The sequence below is a fragment of the Giraffa tippelskirchi genome, chromosome Y, assembly GCF_054371585.1.
Source record: "Giraffa tippelskirchi isolate mGirTip1 chromosome Y, T2T-mGirTip1v1.2.pri, whole genome shotgun sequence".
Taxonomy (NCBI): Eukaryota; Metazoa; Chordata; class Mammalia; order Artiodactyla; family Giraffidae; genus Giraffa; species Giraffa tippelskirchi.
In genome coordinates, this window is record NC_137290.1 from 1,971,763 (window position 1) to 1,981,666 (window position 9,904).

The following is a 9,904-nucleotide window of genomic DNA, read 5'->3' on the forward strand; positions in this document are numbered from 1 at the left end:
GTATCTGTGTGTGGATATGTGTGTAATTTTCTAATCTCCTGGCAGCATGTTACCTTTCTTTGTAGTCCAGACCATCTTACATAGATACAGATTTTCTCTGGATATTCACAGAAATGTGGGAAGTGGGCTATGCTGGTTTTCTCATCCTCCAGAGCAATGCAGGAGACCCAGGTTCAATCCCTGGGTGGGGAAGATCCCCTGGGGAAGGGAAAGGCTACCCACTCCAGTATTCTGGCCTGGAGAATCCCATGGACTGTATAGGCCATGGGGTCGCAAAGAGTTGGAAACAACTGAGTGACTTTCACACACACAACAACTAGATAGATAGACAAGTAGGTAGGTAGGTAGGTAGACAGACAAGGTAGGTTGGTAGAGAAATAGACAAATAGAGAGACAGGTAGATAGATACAGATGGTAGATAGAGATACTAATAGATTTACATATATCAATAGTTATGGAAAGTCAGAGGAATGGATGACACTTTCTTCTACTTTTTTTTTTTTGAACCATTTGGAGGAATGAATCCCTCTTTTCCTAGAGTATTTCATTACCCATTTGTAGATTCCGCAGCTAACAGGGTAATCAACACGGACAGCTTACCCAAGGGGCTCTGTCCCAAGACCAGGAAATGTGGACCTATTGTACCCTTAAAGTTAAGCCATGTAGATCCTTAATCAGAATAATGAAACAACAACAAAATTTCTTTTTCTTACCAAAAATGTGCCTTCTATTTGTTTCAATCAGATAGTCATTGGCACTAGAGGCCTGCTGTGTAGGTTCATTTTCAGGTCTGTCTTATGGCAAATTCTACTTTTTTGGGGGGGAGGGTGATGCTCAAAGGCAGAAACCCAGAGGTCTTTTTGTATTAACGTTTAAATTACAACACGGGCGGAAGCACTTCTGAAATTTCGTTATTTATGCCGAAGAACAGTCCTTCAATGGATTCCCTCGTGCTGATTTTAAACACGTAGGTCCTTTTTAAACTGTTTCTCGAAAGAAGACACTGAAATAATTCCAGAAGGGTGGGCAAGCTCCGTTGCTTGCACTGATATTTGAGGGAGAGGCTGGGGCAGAAAGATACGGAAACGTGAGGAGTGTAGGGTGGTCTTTCAGTTCAGTTCAGTCGCTCAGTCGTGTCCGACGTTTTGTGGCCCCGTGGACTGCAGCAGCCAGGCCTCCCTGTCCATCACCAGCTCCCGGAGTTTGCTCAAACCCATGTCCATCGAGTCGGTGATGCCATCCAGCCATCTCATCCTCTGTCGTCCCCTTCTCCTCCCGCCTTCAATCTTTCCCAGCATCAGGGTCTTTTCCAGTGAGTCAGTTCATACCCAGGGCACGACGCACCCAGGGTCATATGTATGATGTCCATTAGGATATGCCAAAAGATGATTCCGATTTTTGTGTTTGCTCTTCATCATTAGGGACGGTGAAATTTGGGAGAAACAGTGGGCATTCCATTGTCAGATATATGGAGCACATTTTTTTTTTGGGGGGGGCGGATGGCCAAAAAGTTCATGCACAAACTTTACAGACTCCACATATAAGTGATATCATATGGTATTTCTGTCTGACTTACTTCCCTCCTGTATGACAACCTCTGGATCTATCCAAGTCACTAAAAATGACCCAGCTTCATTCCTTTTTGTGACTGAGTAATATTCCATTGTATATATGTGCCACAGCTTCTTTACCCTTTCATCTGCCGATGGACACATAAATTGTTTCCATGGTTATTGTTGGAGAACGAAAATGGCAACCCACTTCCGTAGTCTACCCTGGAGAATCGCACGGACAGAGGAGCCTGGTGGGCTACAGTCCATGGGGTCACAAAGAATCGGACGAGACTGAGCAACTAACACACCCTTGGCACATAGCGCTGCATTCATACACTAGCAATGAAAGATCACAGACAGAAATCAAGGAAACAATCTCTTTTACCATCACATCAAAAAAGAAAAGAATCCCTAGGACTCAACCTACCCGAGGAGACAAAAGACCTGTACTCTGAAAAGTACAAGACACCATCTCATCCGTTCCATTTAGACCATTTCATGCTTTTACACATGTATACACACACACTTCAGTGGTTCTTATTTTTTATTTTTTCTCTGAAACAATGAGTTTGAAGTAGGCACCTGTTACTTTGTTTTCAGCAGCCAAAAGCGACTTTATTAAGTGTTTGTTGACTGTGTTTTTGACTCACAGGTATTTATGTTGTTGCTGTTCAGACACTAAGTCGTGTCCGACTCTTTATGACCCCATGGACTGCAGCACGTCAGGTTCCTCTGTCCTCTGCTGTCTCCTGGAGTTTGCTCAGAATCATGTCCATTGAGTCAGTGGTGCTATCTAACCATCTCATCCTCTGCCACCCCTTTCTCCTTGTTTATAAATGGGAACTGAAATTGCACACATCTGAAGATGACCTCATTTTTGTAGAACACATTGCTACTGACTTGAACAATTGTTAGAGATCTTCTCTGTCCATTACGGTGAACCAAGACTCACGTGTGAGCCCTCTAATTACCATGAAATAAAATAGTTCCTCATACACACTACCCACGTTTTAACTGTTTAATGGATGCACACGGTCCACGACTATGCTTTTGAAAGCCCAGATTATAGAACATTTCTATCACTGCAGAAAATTTTACTGGACAATGTTGTTCCAGTGATGGAATGTTTCAGGTAGAATTCAGCAGTCAAATAGCTTTTTAAAAGCTTTTTTTTTTTTTTTTAAATCTCTACTAGGTATCTCAGAGGTCTAGTTTTCTGCCAAACAGTATAAGACATGATGTGTGACATTTAAGCCACTTTTTTGAATATTCTGTGTCCATATCCAGTGTGGATAGAACAGTTTGTGTCTAGAATTGGGTGTGCTGGAAATCAAAATGAGGAACCAAGTGAAAGGTGTATTCCCGGTAAAGACAATAATAGGTGGATGCATTTTGCTGCACTGCAAAATCTTTTAAAATTAACTTGTTTTCCAATTGTTTGTTGACTCCACCTGTATTGGTTTCCCGAACTTTCTATAATGTTATCTCAAACTGTGTGTATTTTTTTTTAATTGAAGTACAGTTGGTTAACAATGTTTTGCTAATCCCTGTTATATAGCACAGTGACTTGGTTATACATATATATATGCATTCATTTTCATATTCTTTTCCATTATGGTTTAACAGGATGTTGAATATAGTCCCCTGTGCTACACAGTAGGACCTTATTGTTTATCTGCCGTACATGTACCAGTTTGCGTCTGCTAGCCCCAACTCCCAACCATCCTTCCTCCACCCCATCCCCTGCATTGGCAACCACAAGTCTGTTTCATAGATGGGCTCATTTGTGGCATATTTTAGATTCCGCATATGAGTGATATCATATGGTATTTGCCTTTCTCTGTCTGGCTTACTTCAGTCAGCATGATAATCTCTAGGTCCATCCATGTTGCTGCAAATGGCATTATTTTATCCTTTTTCATGACCAAGTAGTATTCCATTGTATAAATGTACCACATCTTCTTTACCCATTCATCTGTTGACGGACGCTTAGGCTGCTTCCATGTCTTGGCTGTTGTGAATAGCGGTGCTATGAACATTAGAGAACATGTGTCTTTTCTGATGATTTTTCTGAATATATGCCCAGGAGTGGGATTGCAGGGTTAGAGGTGGCAATTTTAGACTCCACATGTGAGTGGTATCATATGGTATTTTTGGACAGGAAATAGCATTTATTGGTGAGCATGATTAAGGAGGGGACAGACAGTGCTAACACTCATGAGTGCAGGGCCCGCCATTTGTCCAGGGGACCACGATTAGGGATGTATTTGACCCCACAGCCGTCCGGGATGAGTCGCTTTTCTGCCACCATGTTTTCAAATTCATCCGCGTTGAACTTGGTAAATTCCCACTTCTTGGAGATGTGGATCTTCTGGCGGCCAGGGAACTTGAACTTGGCCCGACGGAGGGCTTCAATCACATGCTCCTTGTTCTGCAGCTTGGTGCGGATGGACATTATGACCTGGCCAATGTGGACCCTGGCCACTGTGCCCTGGGGCTTTCCAAAAGCACCGCGCATACCTGTCTGGAGTCTAGATTGGGGAACAGCAGGCTAGTCACGAATGCCCACTAGAAGAGTTGTCTCCAAGGTCCCTTAGGACAACCTGTACAGGCAACAGGTTGCATACACTACCAAGGAGCCTGCTGTTTGCAGCCATTGCACACTGGGCCCCCATGGGGAAAAGAGCACAGTCGGCTTAATTGGCTGCAAAAATTTGATTCCTTTTTAATGGCTGAGTAATATTCCACTCTATATCCTCACCACCTCTTCATCCATTTCTGTGTCGATGGACATTTAGGTTGCTTCCGTGACTTGGCTATTGTGAATAGTGCTCTAATGAACATAAGGGTGTGTATCTTTTCGAATTATAGTTTTGCGCATGTATATGGCCAGGAGTGAGAGTGCTGGGTGATATCTCAAGCTGTGGGTCTTAAAGACTTCCTGAGCTGTATTGGCTCACAGCTCTAGAGGCCAGAAATCAGCAGGCTGGCTTCTTTTGGAGGCTCTGCGTGAGGATCCATTCCATGTCGCCCCTCCCCAGGCCCCCAGCTGCTGCTGGTTTTCTTCTCTTCTTCGCAGGCAAATTTCCTCTTCTTACAGAGACCCCAGTCCTCCGATGAGGGCCCACCTCACCCAACGTGATCCCCTCTTAACTTGAGTACATCTGCAAAGACCTATTTGCAGATAAGGTCCTACTCAGAGATACTGGGGTTTAGGACCTCACCATAAACCTTTTAGGGTACACAATTCAGCCCCTAATGACATTTCTCAGCTTTTCTCCCCCTCGTCACGCCTCGAGAGAATACTTTTGGACTTTTGCCTCATGATTTCATCACAGGAAATGAACACAAAACTCATGGCTTAGAACACGGGAAGAGGAGGGCACAGCAACCCACTCCAGTCTTCTTGCCAGAAGAATCTCACGGACAGAGGAGCCTGGCGGGGCTACAGTCCATGGGGTTGCAAAGAAATGGACACGACCGAAGTTACTTAGCACACAGACACACACACACACGCAGAAGGCAGGAAGGGTTTAATTTAAATTGGAGAGTGGGCGTATAATGCTTGCGGGTTGTGTGGAAAAAAAAGAACGAGAACAATGCAGAAACTGAAGACTGGAACCATTGGACGCCTACACTCAGATCCGGAAAGAAGTGTCTGGTGTGTCCTCCTGACGAGCAAGTGTTGTTGGACTTCCAGTCCTGAAGCGTAACTGTGGGCGTTAAATGGCTTTTCTCCCCCAAGCCTATGCCTGCTTACAATTTGAGAGAGGCTGGCTTTGGTCAAAACAGTCATAAAATTCATGTAGCTGTTCTGAACTACCGTTTGATAGACTTCGTTGGGGAAAGAGATGGTTTAGTAGCGTTGAAACATATTCATTAGCCTATGTGAAATAGGTAACTACTTCGAGTTCCATGCATGAAGCAGGGCACCCAAAGCTGGTGTTCTGGGACAACATAGAGGGATGGGGTGAGGAGGGAGACAGGAGGGGACTTTGGGATGGGAGTGAAAGTGAAAGTCACCCAGTCATGTCCGACTCTGCGACCCCATGGACTATACAGTCCATGGAATTCTCCAGGCCAGAATATGGGAGTGGGTAGCCTTTCCCTTCTCCAGGGGATCTTCCTGACCCAGGGATCGAACCTGGGTCTCCCGCGTTGCAGGCGGATTCTTTACTAGATGGGAGTGACGTATATATATATATATAATATATATATATACCTATGGCCAGTTCATGTTGATGTATGGCAAAAACCATCACAATATTGTAATTATCCTCCAATTAAAAAAAAAACTTAATTAAAAAAAAGGGAATTCACACTGAATCGGGACGCAGGGACACAGAGAACGACTTTTACAACTCTCAGTCGTGGGCTCTGGGGTGTGAGATACGAAGGGAAATGCCTCTGAGAATTGGCAGTTTGACCGACACCCGCAAAACACGGTGAGATGCAGGAAGGTTGATCAGATTCTTTGGTTTATTTCTTGGAGCTGGGGGGTGGGGGGCGGTTCTGAGTGCTGCCAGGACCTGAGTCCTGGGAGGACCTCTGGGTTTGACGCGGTGACGCAAATCCAGTCTTGATGGACAGGGCAAGTGTCGGGACCTCCTTGGTGGCTCAGTGGTTAAGACTCCATGCTTCCAAGGCTGGGGTCATGTGTTCGATCCCTGGTCGGGGAGCTAAGATCTGACACGCTACAAAGTGAACTAGAAAGGGTAGCCAAAGAGTGGGAAAAGAAAAAAGAGGGAAAGAGATCTCTCTTAAATCCTGGATTCAGGAAGTCTGGTTTTTAGAATTCTTAAGTTCACATTCACACTCAGTTGGTCTGTGACAATTTTTTTAGGGTCACACCCTCTGTTTCAGTTCTCTAGGGGTGTTGTAACTAAGGGCTGCCCACTGAGAGTATTGTTATTTAATCACTAAGTCGTGTCTGATTCTTTGTGACACCCTGGACAGTAGCCGGCTGGGCTCCTGTGTCCATGGGATTCTCCAGGCAACAATACCAGAGCGGGTTGCCAGTTCCTTCTCCAGGGGATCTTTCTGACCCAGGGATTGAACCCGCATCTCCAGTGAATCCATTGCACGTGGATTCTTTACAACTGAGCCACCAGGGAAGCCCACACACTGGTTAGCCTACGACAATAAAAATGCATTATCTGACAGTTCTGGAAAGCCTACAGGTCTGGAGTTTCGTTTTTCTTTTTGTTTTTTTTTAGGATTTCCACAAGGGAATATATTTATTTTTTTCTTTAGGATTTGGCCCGGAACAGGAACATAAAAACATTTACATTAAAAAAAAAGATGTCATCTTTTAATGATATGTAATAATTATGATGGAATGTATTAGCCTTTTCATGAATTTAGTAAAAGCTAAGATTTGGTTTTATGCTTGTTTTCTTAATTAATTTCTGTTGAAATATAGTAGATTGACAGTGTTTAGTCTCAGGTGTACAGCAAAGTGATTCAGTTATACGTATGTGTATATATTTCACATTATTTCCATTATAGGTTATTATAAGATATTAATATACTTCCCTGTGCTATACTGTGGGTTATATCCATATAGCTCTATATCCTTGTTGAGTATCTGTTTTACATATGTTAGTGCATATGTTTTCATTTCAAACTCCAAATTTATCCTCTTCCTCTTAATCCTTTGGTAACTGTAATTTTTTTTATTTTCTCTTCTGTGTCTGTGACTCTGTTTCTGTTTTGGAAATAAGTCCAAAAAAAAAAGGAGACATTTTAAATTTATTTGACCTACTTAAATTTTACAAAATACTGAATGCCAATGTAGAGATCAGTAACCACAGGTATTTTCACCACCCGCTCAGAGGGTATTGGGCTTCCCTGGTGGCTCAGACAGTAAAGAATCCGCCAGCAACGCAGGAGACCTGAGTTAGATCCCTGGGTCTGGAAGATCCCCCTGGAGAAGGGAATGGCAACCCACTCTAGTATTCTTGCCTGAAGAATCCCATGGACAGAGGAGACTGGTGGGCTACAGTCTACGGGGTCGCAGAGAGTCAGACACGACTGAGCCACTAACACACACACAGAGGATATTATTAACTCATTTGAGGAGAGGAATTCCTTGCGATTTTGTTGTTGGTTTTATTTAAAGATTATAGGCAATTTCTCCTCTCAGACTGAAGGACTCTCTTTAAAACAGTTGTCTGTTCTTTGTTTTCTCTTCTCTGTCTGTAAAGCACTAATTAAAAAGGGCTTAGTTAACAAAGACCTTCTTTCTGCTATTGTGTACAAATGGCAAATTAATTAGGCAGAAGGAGATTTCTAATATCAAGTGCGATTAAAATACAATAGCTTCTCTCTTGTGGGGGCTGCGTTGAGAAGGGCTGATAAATGTCCTTGGCTGTGGGAACCACCGTTCTCTTGGGCGTCATCTGCTTATCGCCAAACGCCAACATGAAACCAAGATGGCGGAGTCATTGTCACCTTCAACCTGGGAGTCTCCACCTAATTTTGTAGAGTTTATAGAGAATCATTTGAGTGTCTAGTTTAGGCGTCATCTGGTCCAGAGAGCTTTAAACTTTCGTATGCTCGGAAATCACACCGTAATTTTGTTCAAATACAGATTCCCATTCAAGCTGAGTAGGAGCTAGAGATGGTACATCTGTTTTTTTTTTTTGTTTTTTTTTAACAAGCTCTTTGGGAGGTTGATGCTCCCTGTTGAAAGCCCACTGTTGAAGTAGTGAGAATCTTTGCTGGAGGCCCCTCATTTTACGGGGCTTCCCAGGTGGCTTAGCAGTAAAGGAGCATTGGCTCCTGCCAATGCAGGAGACTCAAGAGATGCAGGTTTGATCCCTGGGTTGAGAAGATCCCCTGGAGGAGGAGGAAATGGCAACCCACTCCAGTTTTCTTGCCTGGAGAATCCCATGGACTGAGGAGCCTGGAGGGCAACAGTCCGCAGGGTCACAAAGAGGTGGACACGACTGAGCGACTGAACGCCAACAACCACAGAGATTCTGCAAGGCAGAAATCCTGACCAGGGATGGGGTGGATGGTGAGTTTCCGCCTCAGCATGTCTGAGGCTCTGGGCCCTCCCACGGGAAAACTGAAAGCCTGGGGCTGACTTCACAAATGGCATCTGGGCGTGAGCATCTTCTGTGCCCATCTCTCACCCTTGTGCGATGATCCTGTGGCATTAGGGAAATGGATGAGGGAGCCCACACAGACTCTCCTGGGAGGACGGTTGCTTCATGACAGAGTGGACTTAGGATGGTGGAACGTTCTACGTGGTGGCTCATGGTCACAGATGAAAACATCCCAGGAAACCATGGGGTTGTCCTAACATGGAAATGCAGAGCGGGTGGCGGATACCAACAGAAGTTCATCGTCTGTTGGAATAGTGAACAAAGGCAAGTCATGTTAGTTCCAACAACAGGGATTCATCTTCTCTTAGTTAAGGGGGCCAGACATTCAAGGTGTCCCAGGGTTGATTCTGTCTGGATGTTTCAGAGGAGGGTCCTCCCCGCCTCTTCCGGCTTCTGGGGGCTCCGGGCATCGTCCCTGGGCTGGTGGCCGCCTCCCTCCTGTCTCGCCTCCGTCTCCATGTGGCTTCTCCTCTGTGTCCGTGTCTCTCCTCTTCTGTGCCTTGTAAGGACCCTGTCATGGGGTTTAGGGCCACCCCCATCCGGGAGGACCTCATCTCAGACCTTCACTCCACCATGTCTGTGTCTCTCCTCTTTCGTGTCTTATAAGGGTCTGTCATTAGGTTTAGGGCCACTTTCATCCAGGAGGACCTCATCTCAGATGTCTAATCACATTCACAAATACCCTGTTTCAAAATATCACATTCGCAGCTTCTGAGGGTTAAGACATGGATATATCCTTTTGAGAGACACAGTTCTCACGAAGAAGGCCACCTCTGCAACCTTCCCTTAGCGGAAGCCACCAGGCAGCTGTCCGGATTCCAGGGGAAGAGACTTAAGCTCCACCTACTGATGGCGTGTCTTTGTAGAAGATGGTTCATTTCAGGAGATAACCTTGTGGCCCGGTGCTAAAACCAGTGACCACCTGGGGTGTGACCTCCATCAAAGCCAAGTCCACTGGCCTGTCCTGCTCAGATGTGGCATGATGCCACCTCTGGTTTTTCTTAAGACTGACATTTCTCGACTATGTTCAAACCAGAAATGGAGACTCTTTCTATTTCTTGATCACTCCTGTACTCAGAGGTATGTTGCTGTTGTTGTTCAATTGCCTAGTCATGTTCAGCTCTTTGCAACACCATGGACTGCAGCACGCCAGGCCCCCCTGTCCATCACCAACTCCCAGAGCTTGCTCAAACCCATGTCCATCGAGTTGGCGATGCCATCCAACCATCTCATCCTCTG

The 9,904-nt window shown here is 44.9% G+C and overlaps 1 non-coding gene across 1 annotated transcript; it reads right to left on the reverse strand.

The window, feature by feature from the left end:
- Positions 1–4,128: 4,128 nt before the first annotated feature.
- LOC145537856 (small nucleolar RNA SNORA70) lies at positions 4,129–4,263 on the reverse strand. The gene has a single exon (XR_014076454.1). It is a non-coding gene; the product is annotated as a small nucleolar RNA SNORA70 (small nucleolar RNA).
- Between the last annotated feature and the right edge of the window lie 5,641 nt (positions 4,264–9,904).